A 25,022-nucleotide genomic window follows, 5' to 3' on the forward strand; every position below is an offset into this window, starting at 1 on the left:
TCACAGAGTTGTGGTCCTCAGCAATCCTTTACTTTAGAGATTGTCGCCTCTTAAAAGTTTTGCCCAATAGTAAAACGGATCACAGGTTTTGAGAAAGGACAGGGGACTTCAAAACTAGTTATGCTGGAGTTGAAGGTCAGTTAGATAATATAAAGAGGTGAAAGTCAAAAGACCAAAGCATTATGATTAGTGACAACATTGCTGACCAATACATGGGCAAACTTGGTGAGATTTGCCACACAGCCACTGTGCAACTCGCAAAGGGGCAAACCTGCTTAGTGCTGAGTGCGCACAGAACAGTTCACCCTATGATGGATGATGGATGCTTTTCTTTCCTCGTGTGTGTGTGTGTGTGTGTGTGTGTGTGTGTGTGTGTGTGTGTGTGTGCGTACTTGTCTGTGAATGAGCACTTGTCTGTGAATGTGTACATTTGAAAACCTTACATTATCTCTCAGTATTGGAAATAAGTTAAGGAGGTAGTATCTAACATGAATAGAGTTTAATTTGGGGTTCAAAGTGTCTTTCATCTGGATTCAGCACAAACCATTAGGACCAACTTATCAGCTGCTGCCTCCTGGAGCTATTAACCTCAAAGGTGGGTCCTGACAGGCTGTGAGAAGTTCACAGGTTTCAGTTCACATGGCCTGAAGCACAAAGTACTGAAGGGTCAGCCCCATGTATCACACATGCTGAGGGGTTTCACTTTGACTTGAGAGAGCTTTTAAACCTGAGGGACAACGTCAGCCACACACACACACAGGTGAGTTTCATTGTTAAAACCATTGAAACTGGTTTGGATCCACACACCCCTCCCACACCCCTGCCAGAGCCTCTGTCCACATTTAGACATTATGGGAGGGGCACAATCCTGCAACTTGGTCCCCTTGCTTCTGTGGCAGAATTGTGTACCTTCCATTTGCTCTCCTTCCAAAAGAAAGTTTGCCAGAGTAAGGATGCTAATATGGCCCAACCTTGGGGTTCACCAAGGTCTTCACACTTTGAGGGAAAGAGAAAACCACTCCTTTGAAGAATTTAAGTTTCCAGGGGTACTTTATTTTAATTCTATGTGAGGAGTCCAGAAGGGTGAAGATCATTTTCCAACAGAGACCAAAAAGGATTAATAGACAAGCCAAAAAACCAACCAACCAAACAAACAAACAAAACAAAACAAAAAACTAACCCGAAGAATGAAAAAATGTAAGCTTTGATTTTTTTTATAAAATATTACCTTGAAAAGTTTGAGCATGATTATGCTAGAATAAACCATGATGAAAAATGAACCCAATCTTACACAAGGTTTGATGTAAATCATATTGGGTTTAAGAATATTTACAAGCTGTAATCTGCCGTTGTTGCTTTGTTTGCCTCTTTCTTGCTTTCCTTACTTCTTCCTGCCATTGCTTGGTTACCTCCGTTTCCATTCCTTCTTCACTGCTCAGACTCTTGGCTGCTTTTCCCACCATCTTTCTTCCCAGAGGAACCTGATTGTGTTCAGGTATCACTGGCTGAAACAAAATATAAAAGCTATTCTTTTCCCAGGGGCTGGTCTAGAAGAGAATGTGTCATCTTGTGCTGATCGATGATATGAAAGGAAGTCCTCTTGAAGTGACTCAGAAATACTGTCCTCCCTAAAAAAGGAGATGGGTACTAAAGGAGAAAGGCCAGATCAAAGCCACTGACTCCCACGTTAAACCACAATAGAAAGAGTCAATTCTCACTGGCGTTGTGAAATATGATGTCTGGCTTTCTTAGGACTTATTAGGTAAATAGAACATCCCTATATTTTGAGCAATGTTTTTAATGTTACTTCTTACCAGAAAGGAAGGAAGGGGGGAGGGAGGGAGGAAGGAGGGAGGGAGGGAGGAAGGGAGAAAGATATAGACAATACATAGAAAGATAAATAGATAGTGTAGCAGTAGGTGACACATCTTGACCTCACAGGGTGCTTCAAGGCTAGAGAAAATCTTCAAGGGACCTGGGTTGTAGAATCTCAAACCCTGTGACTGGGATAAGAATACCTGCATCCCAAGTTTATAGATTGACTGCTGCTATAAACAAACAAACAAACAAACAACTTAATATTTGGTTACAAGGGACACAAATGATGAACGTGAAGAAATCCGAGAAAAAGGATTGGAAAATCAGTACCACCCTGTGTGTAGCCCTAGGTGGTAGCTCACTGTCAAAGCCTCATCCTAATGCGTATGATCACAGCCAAGGTGTAAACATTCCTCCCATGGTCCAAATTCATGGTTTTAAAGTAAATAACAAATATTACCTAATGAACAACAAGAACAAAAAAGAGCCAAACAACCTTGAGGGGAAGGAATTTCATCTTGATAATGATTTTCTTGGAGATGCTTTTCTCTTTGAGAGTCATGCCACAGTGAGTCAAGCATCCATCCCGTCAGGAGCTTGTCTGAGGCTCTATCTCTGTGTGTCAGCAGTACGAGGCTCTGAGTACCACAAAACTGAGTTGTCTCATCCTGAAATTCCCACAGAGGAAGTTGTGACCTGTTTATGTCTCCTTGCAGTGAACTACAGAGGCTGTGATACCTGGTAAGCTTTTCCCTCACCTCTGTGCTTTCTCTGCCTCCTCGCTTTCCCCAAAATTACTACTCTCCTATGGGACCTGTGTTTCCTGGGTGGGCAGTGCATGGACAGGGCACTCAACATCATCACAGTAGGTCTTGGAGGATGAGGAGAGATCCAGGAAACACAGAAATGGCTGGCTCCTTTTCATCAGCAGGTGCTCTGGATCCCCGAAAGGTAGATAGAATGGGTGCTCTCTCCAGGCTAGGTGCTGTTGCTCTGGCCTGAGAGAACAGAAGCTGTCCTCAGAGTTAAAGGAGTTTGTGCAGACATTTGTGGCCAGTACCTGAAGCATGGATGGGGGATTAGGTTTGATGATTTTGGTTTTTATCTTTTTGGTTTTTGCCTAAGCAAAAAAAAAGAAGAAGAAGAAGAAGAAGAAGAAGAAGAAGAAGAAGAAGAAGAAGAAGAAGAAGAAGAAGAAGAAGAAGAAGAAGAAGAAGAAGAAGAAGAAGAAGAAAAGAAAAAAAAGAAAAGAAAAGAAAAAGAAAAGAAAAAGGTGATGCAGCCAAGGAAGGGATTGGCCAAGATCAAGTGGGCCTGATAGGTGTACAGGGTCCTTCCTTATCTGTGGAAGTGCGTCCCAAGACCCCTGGTGGATGCCTGAACTCACAGATGGCACAGGACCCTATATATCCAGTTAAAATTTTTAATTTAAAATTAGACACAAGAATGGAATAATAAGAGCAGAGAAATAGGAAAATAATAGTGTGCCATATAGCAAACCTTATTTAAGTCAATTGTTTATTTCTAGGATTTTCTACTTAATATTCATAGGCCACAGCAACTGAAACTTTTTAAAAGCAAAACTGCAGATAAAGTACTAGAATGGGTAACATAAGAATAAACATGTATGAAAACTCCATGATAAACAACATTATTGTGTATAATTAACATACACTAGGAAAAATCTAAAGACTAAAGTATACTATTTCAGGGATTCCTGGATTAAAGCGCACTCAGCTTCAGCCTGGGTCTTCTTATTTCTTCTTCCTCTTCGTTTCCCCATCTCTACAGTGGAGCTGGTAATGCTGTCCAGTGACATTGATGTTTAAGCTGGCATTAAGAGTGACTATAAGCATGGTACAGTACTTGGCACAAAACAAGCATTCACATGATATTTTAAACAATCGAACACGTAGTTGAAAAAAAATGTTTGCGAAGAGTTGTGAGAAACACCACGTACTCTGAGGACTTTCACAGTTGGGGGGGTCAGTATTCTTATTACCCAGGTGTGTATTTGATATTTGTGATGCCACTCTTTCGAAACCTGGAAATCAGTGCCACTCACTCATGCCCTTAGCCCCTCTTATCGAGTTCCGCCAGGTGGTCAGCAGAATCGGTGCCAGGGGAGTTTCCATGATACATTTTTCAGAAAACCAATTTGTTTTCAACCTCTGAGACACGGGGTAAGAATGCAGCTGGTAACAAGTCCTGAGTAACAGTGGCCACTCCGCCACCTCCTGGGTACATGAGGAAGGCAGCAGTCTGCTGACCCTGACAGCGAGGTCTAAATCAGGCTTCCAATATGACTCAACCCTCCTTCCCTGAGCCTATTTTCGCGAAGGCGCTGTCAAGATGTTCACATGCAAGACAACGACAATGAAGGGTCTGAGTGATTTCTGGAAATAACTCCGCTGTTGAGATGCTGACACTTCATAGATTCAACAATTTCAAGCCTGAGTCACAGATAACAAGGCCATCAGCCAACGGCACTTCTCACAAGGCAGGTCTTGCTAAACCACGAGAGAGGGCATCCCAACAGCCTGTGCCATTAAGGAAGCAACCTGGAGTCAGGCTGACCAAGGTATCCCTTTTGAGTAGAGCAAGTGAAAAGTGACCCAAAGCCCTTTTCTGCTCAGAGTCCAGAGAATCAGATCCCAGTGGCTTCAGTCTGATGTCTACATCCTCATCATATTTATTTGCCTCTTTGCTTGAACTGGAGCAATGTTTGCCCCGTAGAGAGATAAAGACCTTTGTAATTTGCCAAGCACCAATTGCTTTTACACACTAAATGTGGGGAGATTTTTCTGGAAGTGCCTTTCTCCTCTGTGCGTCACGTGGCTTCACATGCACTTCTAAGGTGTTCACACTTGCTGGGCACCTTGACAGCACAGAGCAGATGCCCAGTTGTTGTGCTGTACTTAAAACTACACCAACTCTTGCTTTATCTCAAATACATCCTCTCCAAACCTCACCTTCCTCTTCTGTGCATGGAATGATAATTTTGTCTACCTTAGAGTTGTCCTGAAGACTTGTGAGCACAGGTTACCCACAGAGTCTAATTCAGAACCTGAAATATAGTCAGGTCGTACCACAGAGGGTCAACTGGGGAGCTGTATGGACAGGGAGTGCTGTTCTTCTCAGCATCCAGTCTTAGCAGCAGGAAGGCGTTAGAAACCTCTAGAACATGAACTGTGGTGAAAATGTTGTCCTGCTTTGCAAGCAGAGGATAGGTGAATTTGTCTGTTTAAGGGAAAGTGTGTGCCTGAACTAGGAACTTGGCTTTTACATTCTTCCTCTAGGAATTTCTAAAAAAGTTTCTCATGACTCACAACCAACTGTCAAACTGGTGTGAGTAGTGAAGTATAATTATGACTTCTCACAGGCCCAGAGGTTTTGCAAGGACCACACATAGTACACAGAGTTATGGTCTCATGCTTCACACTCTAGTATCTTCTAGACAGCATATCTCCCAGTTGTCATATCCACTCAATACTGAGAAGAGACTGAATTTGCTTAGGAATGATGGAAGTCCTTGTCTCGTGACTCATTGGCTAAGGTAGAGTTATGTGTATCATCATGACTGTGAGTGCTCTAGCACAGTGGCTCTTACATTTGTGATTCTATGACAAGAAGACCGTGCACTTCTCAAGTAGCCACCTGCTCTATAATATCTTTTCTTTTCCAGGTTATTCCAGTGCAAGTATTCAGTGTAATTGGACTTGCTCTTTCAGCAGCATATCCAAGGACAAGTCATGAACACCACTACACCAATGAGAAGGGTAAGTGGCTCAGGGTCCACATCTGATAGATCTTGCCTGCTGGTTCCCATACATGCTGGGGGAGGATATCAAGATCTGCTGGTTGGTGGGATCAGAGCTGTTGACTTAGACTACAACAGCCTATTATATGGCTACCTTGGCTTTAGTCTGGAGATATCTCTGTTCTTTCACCTTCATAGGAAGAGTTTTGTTAGCAGCTGTGCCTAGAAAGCACGTTCACTCCCATCAGTTTAGACATTTCTGAAGGAGGCAGGAATGTTAAAGTGGCTGAGACTTTTTGTTTTCAGTTAGTGATTCTTCTGTAAGCCACAATACAACATGAACTGACCCATCATGAGTTGGGTGTTAATTGACCTGCCATGGTATAAATTTGGACATGTCTAGAAAAAAAATCTATCATCAAATGAAAGTGGTACATACACGATCAAGCATGAGTAGATCCTACAGGCACAAGTAAGCTATATGAAGAAGTGATCCAAATGTCGATGGTCTCTACTCCTCCCATAATGCTTTCTGTACCCAAGTATTCACTTGTGGCCACATGGAGTGTTCTTTCTTTCTATCTGTTGCTGTAACCAAACACCATGATCAAGAAGCAAGTTGGAGATGAAAGGGTTTCTTTCATTGCACTTCCAGCTAAAAGTCATCGTGGAGAGAAGTCAGGGCAGGAATCCAAGGCAGGGACTTGGAAGCAGAAAACATGGGTACGGCTGCTTCCTAGTTTGTCTCTCCTGCCCATGTTCAGACAGCTTTCTCAGACAACTCAGGATCACCTGCCCAGGGGTACCTCCAACCACAGTGGGTTTTTTCCCTTCTCTCAATTAGCAACCATAATCTGATCAAGGCAATTCTTTAAGTTTGGTTCTCTTACAATTCCGGGCTGTGTTGAGTTGACATCTGAAAAGTAATTGAAAGATGAAGTGTGTGTGCCCTGTAAGCAGGTGAGTGGGGAGACAGAGACTGGCTTTAGATGGTTCCACACACTACTCAGGCACAACCCAGAGGGAGACAGCAGCTGGGACATTATGGCTCTTTTGGGGGACAACTCTGAAGTAGGTTGGGCTATACTGTGAAGTGAGTATAGTCATGTATTTTTCTTGAAAGACAAATTGACCAATATGTGTCATTACCTATTAATCCATAGGCCGTAATTCATTTGGCTGGATAGTTGGGGACTCAGAAGCAGCAAGATTAGAAAATTGGTGAGAAAGACACCCAGGGAACAAACATATGGAAAGATTTCTCCAAATTGGCAAAAGTTGTTTAGACATTCATGGCCCCTTGCAAATGCTCCTTAAAAAGTGACCTCCACAGAGGAGGACTTCAGTGATCAAATAGATGAGATGAGCCACTCTGTGGATTTGTCCTGTGGTCTGGGTAGCTTGTTCTGATGTAAAAAGGCAGTAGATGGAGGGGTAAGAAGGCATTGGTGTCATTTTCCTGAAACCTCAGAGAAATGTTACCATCATCAATGCAAAGACAACTCCCTCATTATGACAACAGTAAGTTTATTAAAAACAAGTGTCTCTTGATTCCAGTGCACTTTCTCCTGAAACGCTCTTCGGAAACTTTTCATCAAAAGTAAACTGTACCTCCACCTTTTAAGAGAAAGTTCATAAAACAAAAGGCTACCTGTCAGAGCAAAGACTATGAGGGAGAAGACTGACTCGCTTTTGTGGCAGGATGGAGGAAAGGGGACTCCCCGTCTGAGGCGTTCTCAGAACTTTTATTCCCAGGACCACACAGGGCATGGAAATTCAAATGTGAGGTTTGAGACAAATACAGAAAGGGAGACAATTTCCAGTTGGATATATCATTATGAAATTTTCCATCCAGAGCAGAAAGGATATTGACTGTTCATAAGCACTGAGAGACTCTCACAAACACAGTCTGCCTGCGGTCTGTGAGCACTTCTTAAGGAGATTAGATAAAACTGTCGAGGTTTGCATGTTTAACAGAGTCATTCCATCCTAAAAGCCACAGCTTCTGTCCTGCATGCCTGCCTTAACTGCATAGAAGAAGTTTGTCGAGTTGTGTGGATTTTAGATCCGGTTAAATTTGGTCTGTGATGTTTTTATTTGTTTTATAATAAACAAATACAAGCATAGTAACAAAAGTCTTCAGTTTTTCAACTTACAAATGGGCTGTTTCCTTTTTAGCCATCATAAAATGCCCTTGACAGTGATGGCTTCCCCCTCTGCAATGCCTGTTGTCTCTCTTGAGCTTGTTTTCTCTGTGGAAAAAGTGGAGGCATAGATAAACAATTGCTAAAGAGCTGAGGTGAAATCTTCATGCTTATGGGAGTCCATCAGATTGATTTACAAAGACTTCACAGTTTTAAGTTTCAGGGGGCGGGGGTAGAAAATATGTTCTCGTTTCATCAGAAAGCATATTCTGTCCTCCATACCACTGTTTACATTTACACACTTAAAACCGAGTGAGTTGATTCAGCAAATACTGTCCCAGCTACCTATTGGTCTTGTGGTTTTCTCCAATGCTACTCAGCCACCATTGAACATCCCGATCCTAAAAGCAGGGTAGGACCCACTTCCTCCCCTTCTCCCTCCCTCTCAAACTAAATTTTTTTTCTTTGCTTACTTCAATGGCTACTGAATCCACAATTGCTTATCCAATATGAAGTGGTTAGCCCTGAAATCATAGTCACATGAACAACACATGACTCTCTTCTCAGGGAAACTGAAGACAGGAGTGTTTCAGGAATAGTCACTAAAGTAGAGACAAGTTAGTTCCCTACGACGCCTTTGACAATTTTGTTAAATAAAAATAAAAGTCGGTTCTCTGAGCAGGCATGGTGGCACACACCTACAATCCCATCATATGGGAAGCACTTACTAAATCGCTTGTTGTAGACCCGGTTTACGTGTAGTGGGTTCCAGGTCAACCAGGGGTACCAGGATAGACCCCCATCTCAGAAAACTAAGCGAAACCAAACCAAACAAATAAATACACAACACACACACACACACACACACACACACACACACACACACACACACACAAGAAAACAACCAACCAAACAAACAAACAAACAAACAAACAAACAAAAACAAACACCCAGTACTCTTTCTCCTATTGAGTGACACTGAGGCATGCTTTGACCGTTTTAAGATGCAGCCCCTCAGGGTTATTTATCCTCTTTCTTCCCTGGGTATCAGTCTGCCTGTTCTTCCTGGTCAGCTTTGGTTTCACACAATGATCTGAGCGGTGCTCGTGGGGCATTTACTGGAAACTCGGGGCCTGACTAGAACCCTAGAAGTTACACGTGGCCCTGGGAAAGGTGGAGCAGTAACAGATGCAGCACTACAGGGAAACCATCAGCACAGCTCTCGCTTTGGACCTCCCGACAGAAGGCCATATGCTTTTGAAACCAACAATAATTATCTTCCATCCCTGACAGTAACCAGATATATTCAAAGCCAGTCTTCTATTAGTACCTCATCATGTTGTTCCAGGAGCATGAAGAATAAGATGGCACACAAAGTCTGGTTTGAATTTGTTTCTTCAGAGTCCATGAGCTTAAGTGGTGGGAGGTTCAAATCCTGTAGTGAAGTGAAGCAATGGGGTCCTGGGGGAATAGGCTTACGTGGAAACGGAACCCAGGGTGCAAGGACTCAAGTCAACCATATGGAAGGCACAGAAGGCTGAACGTCCCAGAAGCTAACTGGAAACAGGCTGTGAAGGTGCAGCTCTCTTCCAGCACATTCTTCCCTGAATTTAATGATGTCTTAAATATATATGAAATGCCTTGGATGTGCTGGCGATATTGTGGTTATACAGGAGTACGTTCTGTGATTAAGAAGAACAATACCAGCCTGTAGTGTGGATTGTACGACTGGGGGTACACAACTCACTTTCAAGGTTGTAAGACAGAAACAGAGAGACAGAGACAGACAGAGAGACAGAGACAGACAGAGAGACAGAGAACAGGAAGCACAAATACGGCAGTTGTTCAAAAGTGACCAAGCTAATTTGTCAGGTAAACAGAACAGATATGCCCCTACCATTCTTTTGCTGTTATTAGAAAGACACTTTTATCTAAAAAAGGAAAAAAGCCTAAAAAGCATAAATAATACTTGCAGTTTTCTTAAATATCAGCTTGCAAGCTTGATATTTTAAGTTCATTCCCAATCAAGTTTTCTAAACGTTTAAAATACAATATGGTTTGTTCACACAAATAGGTTGCTAGTTTAAATTTCCTTCATTCCAAGGGGGTTTTGGATTCCAGAGGGGCTTGGGGGAAATTTTATAATTGTTTAAAACCACAGTGTACTTTCAAATGAGTAATTTTAAAACTGAAGTCCTGTGTTTCCTACCGTAGTTGTAGGACATGACCCCAGGAGACATCTCTAAGTCAAATTACTTTCTTTCCTTATTCACAAATTACCTAAAAAAGGCTCGAATCCCAAGTGCATACATTGATCTGTTTCTTGCCTCAGATTCATCAGAAGTGCATGGAAGCTTTTAAATTAACATGTATTTATGTTTACATGTGAGGAGATAACTTTGAAATATAAACACTAGAGAGGTTATTTCACATATCCCTCCATACTTCTGGCCATCGGTCGCTTTTCTTGAGCAGTAAGGAGAGATGAGCTTCAAGATGACATGGTTTAGAGTTATTTGTTTTTGTTTTATGCATATGCATGTTTTGCCTGTGTGTGTGCGCCCATGCGTGTGTGTGTGTGTGTGTGTGTGTGTGTGTGTGCGTGCATGCACATCATATGTATTCAGTGCTGTCAGAAGCCAAAAGAAGGGGTCAGATCCCCTGAAGTGAGAGTTTACAGGATGTTCTTAGCTGCTCTGTAGCAGCCGAGAGCCCAACCCAGGTCCTCTGTAAAAGCAACAAGCCTTTCTAAGCACTGAGCCCTCTCTTTATGCATCCAATTCTAATAATCTAGTTTGTGACACCCTACTAATCTTGCAGAGGTCCCCATTTCTTCCATTCTGGTCTTTTCTTTCAGGGTAAACCCATAACAGTGCTGCCGTAAGAAACTTGAGTGCCTAAACAAAAATTAATGTTCCACAAATCTCCCTCCGAAGTCAATACACCTGTACGGACTTACAGGTCTCTTGGTTGAGGAGAAGACATGCCATCTACCCTGGACACTTCTGTTTCTCTTCCTGTGTGTGCTGTATATGCATGTTCGTGTGTAGACATGACGGGTGCACATGCATGGATACCAGACGTCTACACTGGGTGTCTTCCTTGGCTGGTTCCTTCTTACTTTCTGAGACAGGGTCTCACATTGAACCAAGATGTCATTGATGGTCTAAGCGTCTGGTCAGTGAGCTCCAGGGATCTGCCTGTCTCTGTTCTACAATCCTGGGTTTACGATGTGTGCCCACATGACTGGTTTTATGTGAGTGCTGAGGACATTATGCTTGCGTGGCAGGTGCTCCCTAGTGTTGTCTCTGAACCTTTACAGACTCTCAGAATGGCTGGATCCCTAATGTTCAAGTTACCGTGTATGCCAGTGCCTCCAGGGCCTTTTCTTGTAAGAGTAGATTCCCTGCTCCAAAGCAGCGTGCACACTCCCCATGTGTTTAGTGCCTCCTTGCAGTTCCCTTAGTCATCGTTATGACTTCTGCAAAGTCATTCGAGTTTCACTTGCAAAGTAAAACCCTTCACAGTCCATTTCTCCTCTTTATCCCAAGCATGGCCCCAGAGGGCTGGGGGTGAGGGCACCTTTAGTCCTTTCTTTTCTCTGTTATTCTTTTCTGGGGGGTTAAAAATGGCAGGAGATGGGGTGCTATCTACAGAGAGGAATGACAAGAGGAAGTTGGTCAGGAGACTTGGACTCTTTGGTTTAATTTTGGTCAGTCTGAGCACAAGATGGGCCTTTCTTTAATCTATTGATCCACTCTCCTCCAAAGGTTAGAATTAAACCACGAGCTTCACAAGAAAATTCCCCGTGAGTTAACATGTCCCCAAGGAGACAGTGAGTTTTGTTGTCTGAGAGCCCTGGATTTGAGACTTCCTCCCTCCCTCCCTACACTTTAATGACGATATGGCCACTGGTGAGACCCACTGGCTCCCTCTGGCTGTTAGGCTGTATAGATAGAAGCCACTGCCCCACCGTGGTCTCCCTCTAGCCCCCAGGGATTTGAATGCAGGTGGCTTTAACATATGAGTTTTAGAGCGTTGCTTCTAGGAATTTGCATCCTCATCAACAGCCCACAGGAGGGCAGGGACTTGAGGGGTGGGGGTGGGGGTTTCCTATAACCAAAAGACGGCACAACATGGAGGGGTTTTCTATGGAATTAGAAAACCCACTCCTTCCCTCTCTTCATGATAAATATGAAATCATGAAGCTATTCTAGCACTTCACAGAGTTAGTAATGTTGTTCTTATTTGGCCTCAGGCATGACTGATCTGGGCTTAGGGATCGACTGGAGGTCAGAACCTGACTTAAACTTGAGCCTGCAGGCTCTGCTCTTTGAGGACATCAGAGTATATGTAACACACAAGCCTTCATCCTCTACCTGCTGCAGGCCCACTATGAAGTTAGCAGATTTTGAAAATTCTTGATTATCTATGAAGCAGTATCCATCAGGGTCCTGTTCTGTTGTCACCCTAGCTTCTGGGGACTTCCAGGGTAAGGCCTAAAAGGAAATGCCTTTTTCGTTGAGTGCTTTCCAGAGATTTCTATTGTTTTCATTAACTTAACCAACTATTCGATGAGAAGTTTTTCTCTGATGGACATGATGCTAGATTCTTCAAGAAAGATCCAGTAGGAATATTCCCTGGTCATAGACCTTACAACTTTGCTGTGTGTGAAGATAGCCTTAAGACACATGGAAAGTGTCTTCAAGTTCTTTAAGGGGCAAAGAGTGGTAAGATTATCGCAGCAAGTATGCGTGATACATCGAGAGGTGAGGAACACTATTAAAGGACACAGCAATGAATGATTTCAGGCTTGTAAATTCTAATGCTTGTAACAGCCTTTCAAAGGAGATGTCTATTTTTTCAGGTTTAATTTTATGTTCATTTTTTTCTTTTTGACTGCAAGCACATCTATGTGAGGGTATTAGAGGCCTGGAACTGGAGTTACAGACAGTTGTGAGCTACCATATGGGTGACTGGGATTGAACCCAGGTCCTCTGGAAGACAGTCTGTGCTCTTAACCATTGACCCATCTCTCCTATCTTTATCTATTTTTATCAAATAAGGAATTAAAATTACAAAAATCAAATAATTTGACCATGCACATAGAGATAGCAATAGGCAGATATGAAATCCAAACACATGTCTGTTTGGCTTCCTTGTCAACCCAATTTCCATTAGTTCAGACCACCATTCTCTCCTCATCTGAGAGCTGCTAGTGTCCCGCCCTACGCCTGCACTTCACATTGGTTCAGATCTGTTGAAAGAAAAAACCCACAAAGGTCCTGGTGAAAACCTGCCACTGACATGATGTCCTGGAGTAAAAAAATTAAGGAAGAGAAACTCATTGAGGGAGCTAAGTGTTGGGGATTCCCAGAGGATTGGGAAGAGGCACAGCTCATGTGGAAAGGGACACCTGGTTGGGAATGGTGTTGGGTAGAAAAGTGCAACACTGCAAGTCCATGTCAGGGCACATTCCTGGGCAGGATGAGGTTGGAGCTCTAGGGGTGTTATGTAGAGGTGGAGATGGAGACCGGATGATCTGACAGGATGTGTCAACACAGGATGGTGCTGAACTAGGGGTGGAGACAGGTGAATAATGACTACAGAGTAATGAGCTCTACAACAAGGCTAAAACCAAGAGAGTGGGAAGAGTGGGCAAGCTGCTTTGAATGATTCTCCAGACAAGGACTTCATTGGTTCACGATGAGGACAGAAGTTGGTGGGGAAATGTAGGTGAGTGAGGTCACACGTCCTTTCTGTTTCAGGGTTCGGGCAGCTCAGGGAGACAGGACACCAGAAGCTCACCACCATGCCGGTGTCCGGCTGTGGGAAGCCTCGGGACACTGCTCCGGGGATCTGAGGACAGGACACAGTTGGAGCTGGCTGGGGTCCCCGCGCCTGCAAGGAGGCTGGGGCTTTCTGGGTCTCAGACTCTTGGGCATCCAGGCACTGCTGGGATGCCGCGGAAGAGTTGAGAATGGAGTGGGGCCGGAGGGGCTGGAGGGGCCGAGGTGGGAAGAGGAGGAGCTTCGGCTGGTGCCCTGGGGAATAGTCCTTGACTGGACAGTGGAGGTTGCTGCTGGAAGTGCTGGGAGGCCTTCTTCTCTGTGACTCCCCACGGTGGATCACGATGCAAAGAGACAGTCTGTGATTTTAAGGCATTTATTGTCATGACGAAAAGTGGATGAGTAAAACTGTACTCCACTTCTCAGAGTGGGTCTGAGATTAAATATTTTTTGCAGGGAGGAGTGTCTGGGAAGGAAAGTTCATTGGCTAAGTCTCCAGGCTTTTAGGTACCTCATTATAATGGAGATCTGTCTTGATACTATGTGACCTGTGGTCATGTCCTCTACCTGTGAAGGGGCTTGGGGTGTTGCCCTTACGAGACTGATGGTCACAAATCTTTGGAGGGCTGCAGGCTAGTGACTGGCCTGGTTTCCCAGGAGTCAGGTGAAATGCCTACCCTCCCTTTAAGGTCTCTGGGGTTTAAGCCTCCTCAACCGGGAACCAGAGTGCCTTTCACTGTCCCACAGGGAAATACAGCATACTTGAATGTCCCAGCCATGGCAATGGGGAAAAATGACATCAACTAGATGTAATAGGGCAGGATGAAGAGCAGTTGTCTAGTTGTCTAGCAGGCATCATCCTTGTGTTGAGGTTGCCTGCAACACAGAAGGAGGAAGATAATGTCAAACTTCATGAATATTGAGTGCTGAGCTCAGAAAAGAGACAAGCAGAGAGAATACAGGTTCATCCTAGAACACAGGTTCTCTCGAATGCTACTCAGGAAACAGGGGCATAGTTAGCTGGCATGAAGTACTTGTTTAATACTTATTGTTTCTTTCTCTAGATCAGTGGTTCTCAACCTTCCTAGTACGGTGACCCTTTAATACAATTCCTCATGTTGTGGCGACCTCCAACCATAGAGCCATTTTGTTGCTACTCTGTAACTGTCATTTTGGTACTGCCGTGAATCGTTATCTGATATGCTAGCCCCAAATAGGTCTTGACTCACAGATTGAGAACCACTGCTCTAGCAGAAAACATTTCCACAGGTCCTAAGATCTGAAGACCTTTAAGCGGTATTTCAGCAGTTCCTTGTTAGTTTTAAATACACACGCATTTGCTACATGCTACGTCATAGAGCAATAATAGTAAAAATAACGTGGTACCAGCACAAAACGATGTGCAAACCGATGGAACAAACTAAAAAGACCCAAATGTGAATGCTTGTAATTACAACCACCTCATATTTGACAGAGAAGCCAAAAATACACACTGGAGAACAGTCCACATCTGCAACAAATAGTCTCGTGACCCTTAGTTTTAAGTGTTACATTTAGAAGAATGAGATTAAATCTATATCTTTCTTTTCTCAATTTAAAATGTTAACAGTACGTTATGATCATGGCTCCCTCACCCGTTTTCTCCCAGATTCTCCCCACTTCCCTCCCATCCAACCCCCTCTCTTTAATAGGCAAATAAAACAAAAATTTAAAAAAGCACAAGAAATGCACACAAACACACACACACACACACACACACACACACCAAAACGCACAAAATCATAAACCAAAATATACAAGCTAATTACCAGTATAAACAATGCCAGAACGAAACATTACAAGGCAAAAACAAACAAACAAACAAACAAAAAACCAAAAACCAAAAAAACCAAAAACCAAAAAGCCCCTACAAAACCATGGTTGAATTTGTTTTGTTTGTGTACCTAACGCTGGATATAGAGCCTAAGCTTAAGTACAATTACGTACCCAGTGAGACTCCATTGGAGAAATTTTTCTTTTGCAAATGGTTGTCAATGGCTTCTTGATTAAGGGTGGGAGATAATGTCTACTTCTCTCAATCAGTGCTGGGACCTCTGTGTGTGTGTGTGTGTGTGTGTGTGTGTGTGTGTAGCAGAATATAGATAGTTAGGAGTCATTTTATTGCTACATTCCTTTAGCAGAACAATGGTATCTGGTTTCTTCCTATGCCTATAGTCTATCTATTCTCAGGTTCTTGAACACCAGAGCGATGACAGGCATGGGTTCCTTTTTAAGGAGTGGGCCTTAAATCCAATAGACAGTGTTTAGCAACCCCCACAATATTTGTGTCACTATCGCACCAGCATATCATGCAGGCACTCACTGTTGAAGACCACGGGGCTTGTCACTGGGTTGGTGGTTACACCTCTCCTCCAGTAGCATGCAGAGTAACTTCCAATACCATGGACTCTAGTCAGTAGGGGGCGAAGGCTTTAGTTAGGCACCGTCTCAACTTCTCCATGCTCAATGACTAGTGTTGTCTTCACTTACACAAGACACTAGGGACTTACCACCAGATTTTTGAGAGCAACTAATAGCTTTGGCGACAGCCTGACTGTTTGGGGGTTTTCCATGGTTGGGGGCCCCTTTGGTCAACAACTCAATCAGATATAACCCATTCCTGGCACTCGAAGTTTCACTTGGTGATGAAAGATGTCCAGTTGGTACTTTGCCCTATTATTTGGTGACTCCATTTGGATTGGTTTCATATGTGTTTACATTTTAAGAGGCTTCTATGGTAGTAGGTTTTCCAATGACCATTAGTGTCAGTTGTTTCTCTCCATATCTTACCCCTGACCACTTTCCCCTACCCTTCCCTATTTAATCTTCCTGTTCCAGTTTCCCCTTCTTTTCATAATTATATATTCTATTTCCCCTTTCTTGGGAGACCCTCCCCCTATCCCTTACCTAACCTCTGTGATTATATGGATTGAAGTATGCCTCGTAAAGGCTTACAAGTTAACACCAACATATAAAAGAATGCTCCTATGTCATCCTGCACAAAAATTAACTGTAAGCGGGTCATAAACATTAACATGATACCCAAATTCTGAAATTACTTGATGAAAACATAAACAATACCTACAAGATATAAGTTTAAGAAGGGACTTTTTCAATAGGTCTTCATTTGTTCAGGAGATAAAGCCAACAGTTGATAAATAGAGCTCGTCACCTTAGGGAAGTAGAAGACCACGGTGTGGGAAAATCATTGCCAGCCATATGTCTGATAGAAGATTAATATCCAGAATATGCTTATAACCTCAAACCAAGGAACCATGGAAACAAATGACCCAATTTAAAAAGGAGTCATGGATCTGAAAAAAAAGTTCTCAAAAAATGGCTTATAAATATCCTTAAAAGTATTCAACACCCTTAGCAGTGAAGAAACTGCAAATTAAATCTACCATATGGACCAGCTCTACCACTCCTTGGCCGATACCCAAGAGATGTTACAACCTCCTCCACTGATACTTGCTCAGTTCTGCTCATGCCCATTCTGTCGACAACAGCTAAATGACCAAAATGTCCTTCACTCAAGAATCAATAACGAAACTGTGGTATGCATGCGCATGGGAATTCTATTCAAGTATGAGGAAAAATACATGTATTTGAAGGTAAATACATGAAATTGGAAAATATACTCAATGAGGTAACTCAGACCCAGACAAACAAATGCCACACGTTATCTCTTATTTGTAGATTCTAACTCTGAATATGTGAATCTATAACCTGGAGGAACCACAAAATCCAGGAAAGTTAAAAGAGACCATTTGGGGAGAAGAGAAGGAGCTCTAGAGAGGGAGATAAAAAGACACAGTTGATTGGAAAGGGAAATTTCAGCAGGGTCTTGAACTAAGGGGAGGGAGAAAGAGTAACTGTCCTAGTCATTATTTTATTGCCATGAAAGACACCATGACTAAGACAACTTAAAAAGAGAAGCATTGGGGTTGAGGATTTAGCTCAGTGGTAGAGCGCTTGCCTAGCAAGCACCAAAGCCCTGGGTTCAGTCCTCAGCTCCAAAAAAAAAAAAAAAAAAAAAAAAAAGAGAAGCATTTAAGAGGGGGGGGGTCTTGCTTACACTTTCAGAGACTTAGTTCATCGCCGTGGCAGGGAGCACGGGGGTAAACATTGCACTGGAGCAGTAGCTGAGTAGCTGAGAGCCACGTCCTGATCCACAGGCTGTAGAAAGAGACACTAGGCTTGGCCTGGCATGGGGTTATTGAACCTCAAAGCCCACCCTCAGTGGCACACTTTCTCCAGTAAGTCTATACCTACTACAAGAAGACCATAGTTCCTAATCCTTCTAATCCTATCAAAGAGTTCTACTCCCCGGAGACAAAGCATTCAAATATATAAGCCTATGGTCGTCATTCTCTTTCTCTCTGTCTCTGTCTTTGTCTCTCTCTCTCTCTCAATTTTTACTGATTCTTTGTGAGTTTCACTTCATGCACCTTAGCCCCACTCATCTTCCCAGTTCATAACATCTGCCCTTCACTCTTATAACCTCCCTCCCCCACCAAATAAAGCACACACACACACACACACACACACACACACACACACACACACCACTGAAAACATCTCTTTGTGGAACCTGTAGAATGTCAGTGTGTCCCACAGTACATCCCTCTATCCACACATTTTCATTTGCAAATGTTCATTGCAATGAGTCATTGGTCTGGTTTCAGATCTCTGGCTTCTGTGACACCACCAATATTGGATCCTCACTGGGACTTCTCCCAGTTATCCTGTTTTTGGCCTGTGTCATGGAGATCCTGCAGCTCTGGATCAGCAGGACTGACCCTTTTACATCTCCCAACCGTTCTCAGATGACATAGATTTGTGGTGGGCCAATTCAGAGCTCTGGATCTAGGCCTGGGTGGGGCCGCTGAGCTTCTCAGCTCTAATTAGAGGCTAGTATGAGGACCATTTTTATTCAAACCACCACAGTTGTACACAGGGAGAGAAAAAAAGGAGCAATAAATAACATTAAATCTGTTTGGAAACCCATAAGAAAATCTATTAATGTATAAACTTGCTTTAAAATAAGATATATTATATGTATACCATATGCATGTATATACTTCAATGTACACATTATATAGAGTTACCCACACAAAGTCATAATGCTTTCCCCAAGAGTCATAGACTATAATACAACAAACAAACAAACAAACAAAATCCTAATGCCATTCATGGGAAACCTCCATTCAATGTCTTGGAATTGAAAATCTAAAACAATAATAGACTGTGACACTGCCTTTGGTCACTCCCAGAACTTCAAGACCCTATTTCTGAAGTTGCCCCAAGACACAAGACTTCAAGCTGACAGTGACCTGGAAATCTATCTAAGCATCCCTTCATCATTTTAGAAGGTGTGATTGCCAAGAAGGAGAATCAGCCCACAGTCCTATTTAGCTGTAATATCTACAAACCATAGCAATAACGAGTTTAGCGAGATACCTCTAACAGGACAGCAGAGGTAATCAACATCTGTCTAATTGGACTTAAAGTCCACTCAACAGAAAAGTATTTGTGCCTGATACAGTAAACACCCCCGCCCCCCGCCGCCACCAACCACCAGTGGTTGAAAGCTACATAGAACCTGGAGGAAATCCAAGTACTGAAGTTTCCTAAACCAATACAAGTTTTCTGTGATGGTTTCTAGATGTTCTGCCCAGGGAGTGGCACTATTAGAAGGTGTGGCCCTGTTGGAGTAGGTGTGTCACTGTGAGTGTGGGCTTTAAGACCTTATCTAAGCTTCCTGGAAGTGATTATTCTGCTAGCAGCCTTCAGATGAAGATGTAGAACTCAGCTCCTCCTGCACCATGCCTGCCTGGACTCTGCCATGCTCCTGCCTTGATGAAAATGGACTAAACTTCTGAACCTGTAAGCCAGTCCCAGTGAAATGTTTTCCTTTATAAGAGCAGCTATGGTCATGATGTCTCTTCACAGCAATAGAACCCCTGAGACATTTTGTTTTCTAAATACTTCATTGGTGATGATATCATCTCATTACAATGTAGTAAGTGTTTAGTAGATACTTTACATCCAGAATACATGGGATGACTCCTGCTTTTAACCTTTATTGTTATTTAGTGCTCGGGGAATGGGAGCCCATTGAACAGGAAGGCTGTAGTGAGTGAATGGATAGGTCATAGGCAGTTCCATGAGCAGTACAAGAGCCATATACCTGCCTATGACTGTGACAGAAATTCATAGTAATGCCCTAAAACCCACACGTTTGGTAAGCAAAGTTTCTACACTTCTGGCTGCTTGGCCAGTGGACAGGACAATGGTGGCTTGGATGTTTTCCTCTAAATCCGTGTGTGAGAAGATTGACTCTGAACTCTGATGAAAAATGGTAGAATCTTTAAGGGGCATGATAAGTCTGTTAAGAGGAAGGCTGGTCACTGGAGCCATATCCTTGGAGGGAAACCTAGCACCTTCCTCTTCCTTTGCTTCCCAAATGCCATGCAATGAGCAGACCCCCTTCACTACTCCCCCCTCCATAATGCTCTGTGCATCCTAGGCCCAAAGTAAAGGGACAAAGTGGACACAGGCCAACACCTCTAAGGACAAACAAGCCTCTCCCTTTGCTATGTCTATCTTGGGTATTCTGCTACAGTGCTGAAGGGTGGCTGACAGTCCTTTCCCAACCACATTACTGAGGGTTCTTGGCATTCACTGTATTCTCTAGTGGAGAAACGATCTCCCCATCAATCCCAGGGTGTGCCGAACATGCTGTCATGGGCTGAAAAGGCAAAGTCAAGCTGTGAGGTTGCTTTCTGACCTTCCAGATTTCAACTAGCCTTGACTAATACAAAGTGACTTGTCATCTTTACCTGATCCAAACCTCCCTGTTGACCATAATAAAAATTGATGTGTGCTGAGAACTTCCCACATATCAGTACTGTGTGGCTCTATAAAACACAATCCCATTCAATGCCCCTGGAATCGTCTAGGAAGGACATACTATGTTCAACACACACACACACACACACACACACACACACACACACACACACACACACACACACGAGAGTTGATCTTTGGATCTAACACCATTGCCTACGGGCATACCACGACTACTTGTAAGTAACTTGAACTATTAAAATTCTTGAAAATGAGTTGTCTTCCCCTTTTCATGACCCTCGCCCACCAGGCCCACAGCATCTCTTTCTCATGTCCACCTGGCAATTCTATTCCATCTCCTGGCTGCCAGATTGTCTCTCTCTTCCTTGGCATGTTGACCACTGGTAAGAGCCCAGTCAAATTTCTCTTTGCTTCTTTGGCACAATTCAAACTGGGCTCACATTACTAACACGAGTCTTAAATATGGAGAGTGCATTAGTTAAAGACAGGAAAGAGGAGAATGACTTTGACTGAGTTAAGTTCCAGCACTTGGTCCTGCCATGGGTATCCCTATGTTCTCTATCCCCAATGTCTGGTCCCTCTTCATCACTCTTCCCTCTTCATCACTCTTCCCTGTGTTCCTAGGCTTCCTAGTTCCTACATCTGAACACTGCTTGAGAGCTAGAGAGGCAACCACTGTGTTCACAGTGGCATTAAAGGTGACCTTTGCGCTGTTAGCACAAAAGGGAGTGTCTTGTCTGAGGTGTGAGAACTTGAGGCTCTCTCTGCCACTCTGGGGCTTTTGCCTGAGGACCATGGGGCTTTCTCCTGAGGACCATGGAAGAAGCTGTTGATTCTGACTCATCAGAAAGAGATACATCTAGCCTAAGTAAATATGGTAAGCCCATAAACAAATATAAAAGCCCCCAAAATGCCTTTCCAGACTTAAGACACTGCCTCAGAGAAGCTGGGTAGCCTGTGTGCTAGACAGACAGGATTTCTTTTTTACCTATGTTCTTTTTTTCCATACTGGAAACTGCTTTTAATCTTTGAAGACACCTTAATTCACACAGATATTGGTAGATGATATGAGACAGACCTTACAGATGCTTACAGAAATGTGTGCTTAAATTACTTCATCGTTTGCTTGTCTTAAGGTCTCATGATGCAACCCTGGCTGGCCTCTGGGCTCAAGGAATCTTCTTGCCTTGGCCTCCTGAATTGTACACGTTCCCCTGCTGTATCCACTCCTCACTGTGCTTAGCTTAGGGCACTGGTTTTCAACTGGTGTTTCCAGACCCCTTTGGGAATCGAAAGACCCTTTCACACAGGGTTACATGTCAGATGTTTTGCATACCGGATATTTACATTATGATTTGTAATAGTAGAAAAATTACAATTATAATGAAACATATGGTTGGGGTCACTAGGGTCCACCACCAGATGAGGAACTGTATTAAAGGGTTGCAGTATTAGGAAGATTGAGAACTACTGGCTTAGAGAAATAAGTTTAAAATAAATGCTGAGAGTATCTCATTTTAGTATGTGGTAAATTCACCACAGGGGTTATTTGGTGATTTGGGGATGAAACCTAGGAACGTTCTAGGCACACGTTATACCACTGAGCCACAATTCGAGCCAAAAATAATATTCCCAGTACCCACATAGTAGCTTACAATCATCTGTAACTCCAGTTCCAGGGGATCTGATATCCTTTTCTAGTCTCTACATGCATCAGGGAACACACATGGTACACAGATATACATATAGGCAGAAATTCACATAACTAGGCAATAAGTTTTTTAAAAAATATATTTAAAATAAAAGAAGGAAGGAAGTGGAGCTGATGGGGGAGGGAAGGGTGGAGTCTGCACAGGACCGTGGCATAGATGGGTAGTGGGAAAGAGATAAGACATACATGAGGTACCCTCTGACTGATCCTGGGCTGGAGAAGGGACACTCATGCCCTAAACTATATTGCAAAACATTTCAAATTTTAGGTAAAGGTTTTGGGTTATGGGATTCACACGAGATGAGTGTGTTCCACACTTGGACATGTGTAGACCAGAGGGAGGACCGGGACACCAGGGAGTCTATTCCGGAAGTCACTGTGCCTGCGAGAGCCCCATCTTCTGGGAGATGCACAGATACCTGAGAGAGATCAGACTTACCCAGGGGCAAAGAATAACATGACAAAGCAAATTAGTTCAGCTCCAAGGGATTTCAGCCAGAGCTTGGCTCTTCCTAGTCATTGATAAAGAAATGCCTTGGTATATCCAATTTTTACTCAAAGTCCTGAGACATAGGCCTATTCCCTTCCCCCACCAACAGAAGTCAGTTAAAAACAGGGGCTCACAGGGAGTAACTGATACTTTCATTATTTATGGCTTGGTTTCCTGGTATGTACTATCCTTTTCCCTTCTCTCTCTCTCTCTCTCTCTCTCTCTCTCTCTCGATCTTAATACTATTTAAAAATCAATGTGTCATGTAGCTGTTTACATGGTGGTCAACTTGGTGATTTCCTCTTCACAGAAATAGGCACCTTTGTGGGTTTTTCCTGTTATCTAAGTCTCTCCCAAGTGGTCTAGGACTCCACCTATGAACCAGTCACAGGCACTCCCTTGCCTTCATTAGGCCCGGGCATTCACATCTCTAGATACCTTTCTTCTTACATCTGGAACATTGCTGACCTTCCAACTAAAGCATGGTCCCTGTCCTCAACTCAGACCCCAACCAGAAGTGTTCTAAGAAGTAGCTGTTGATTCAGGGTTCAAACAGATACACAGGAGAATAGGGCTAAAGTTAGTCAAGGCTCTGTTCTCAAAATGCAAAGGAAAACACCACTGAGCTGTTTATTATTCTCATCCATCGGGCTTGGAGACTCACCACCCTTCTGCCCAGGAGAAGGGCTGGTAGAAAGGAGTGTTCTGAGCATCTCCACAGCCCCTGGTGATACCTGTGAGGTGCCTCCCACAGCCTGCAGCAGAATGAAGGATCCCCGAGGAGAGGCGCCTCTACTTGGAGGCTCCAATCATTCCTCAGAACTCAGCTCTCCCCTTTCTTCTTCCCCAGGGAACTCCTAACCCACACCCTGGCTACTTTGAAATGGAACAGGTAACCAGAGCCTGTTCAAGCTTGGGTGACACTGGGGATGTTGGAAGGGCAATCCCTCTGCACAGAAGACAGCAAGTGACAATCAGTGGATTTCCGTTGTCCAGCTGGTGGCATTTAACTAGCCAAAAACTGGTACCAAGAGCCTAGGCACATGGATCCCAGTTGGAACTTTGCTTTCCCCTGACTGCATCACTTGCTCTCCTGATGACCAATTCAGCAACCGTTTGTCACTCTTTTGGTGCACTTGTACTTTTAAGTGATTGTGGATGCCAGAGATAGAGCCTCAAACAGGCAAAGACACTTTCTTGGCTGTCCCCAACCCCCAATACAGAGGATCAAATCCGTGGCCTCTTATATTTGGGATACCCATCTACTATTGCGTTCCTCCCAGCCCCTGACCCTTCATTGCGAAAGGAGAATAATAAAGAGATAGTTTTTTACATAAAGGGAATCATGTCTGAGATTGGGAGAGGACTAGTGAGCTGAGGCCCTCCTTCTGACATAATAGGATCATAGCTGCCACACCCAGAATTACCTTCACAAGTGCCTGTGAAACAGGAAGCGCGCTACACAGCTCCCTCCAGGGGTGCCCTGAGGAACACAGTATGATCATGAAAAGCACCTAGGAGCTATACACCAGGCATGAAACAAGTTCATCTGCCCAGAATGGGTGCTCAACCCACAGGACCTGTCTTCGACACGGCTTGAAAACGCACCTCCAGCTTCCCCTTTCTGGAAACCAGCTCCCACGTGGTGGCTTCTCCTGCCTACCTCATGCACTACGTGGCCGGATTTCTTTTTGCCTGTTGCTGTGTTGTTGTAAAAATATAAAAATAGAACAATGTATTGTCGTCTTTTACCTCGCTAGGTCCAGCACCGCGGTGCCCCAAGATATCTGCTAGATATCTTGGCAGAAACTCATCCCAACTCCGTGGCGGCCCAGTGTCTCCAGCAGCCGTACACTTTCCTACACTCAAACCCTCACATAAAAGAACACACAACACAATAATCTTAGAGCCAATTGGTAAGATATAATTGCCCACTTAAACATACAAAGCTCAGTACCATCCAGCCCTTAGGAACATTGATAACAACCTGTAAATACATGGAGTGAGATCTTTACATCAGCCTCCATTGTCCTGCCTCGGCTTCTCTCCTCCTCTCCTGTCTCTCTTCTTTCTGTTCTAGTCTCCTCCTCTTCCTTCAAACTTCCCTCCCGCCCATCCTTCCTTCTCCAATGACAGGCCTCCTTCTATCCTGTACCTGCCCCTCACCTGTACTTTACAAATTCAATGGGGAGAAGTTCCTGGTGAAGTCACCTGATTCCTGAGTACACAGCAGCTGTCCTTGGGCAGTGGAATTAGCATCAAAATACAGATAACTTAAGCGCGAACCAGCACCCTGGGAGACGTCTGTCCATTTTACTCCCTTGCTCTGTCAACAGAGTTCACCTTCTACGGTAGTGTTACGGGGCTGTCATCTATGAGTGGCTGATGGTTGTTT

At 43.6% G+C, this 25,022-nt stretch overlaps 2 long non-coding RNA genes across 2 annotated transcripts; both read right to left on the minus strand.

The window, feature by feature from the left end:
• Positions 1-3,231: 3,231 nt before the first annotated feature.
• LOC148000120 (uncharacterized) lies at positions 3,232-10,905 on the minus strand. Its single transcript, XR_015641594.1, has 3 exons — positions 10,682-10,905; positions 9,053-9,404; positions 3,232-7,830 (listed from the first exon to the last, which is right to left on the minus strand). It is a non-coding gene; the product is annotated as an uncharacterized LOC148000120 (long non-coding RNA).
• Positions 10,906-13,871: 2,966 nt separating this feature from the next.
• LOC148000121 (uncharacterized) lies at positions 13,872-24,700 on the minus strand. Its single transcript, XR_015641595.1, has 2 exons — positions 24,615-24,700; positions 13,872-14,387 (listed from the first exon to the last, which is right to left on the minus strand). It is a non-coding gene; the product is annotated as an uncharacterized LOC148000121 (long non-coding RNA).
• Between the last annotated feature and the right edge of the window lie 322 nt (positions 24,701-25,022).

Source organism: Rattus norvegicus, chromosome 17 (assembly GCF_021556685.1).
Source record: "Rattus norvegicus strain SHRSP/BbbUtx chromosome 17, alternate assembly SHRSP_T2T, whole genome shotgun sequence".
Classification (NCBI taxonomy): domain Eukaryota; kingdom Metazoa; phylum Chordata; class Mammalia; order Rodentia; family Muridae; genus Rattus; species Rattus norvegicus.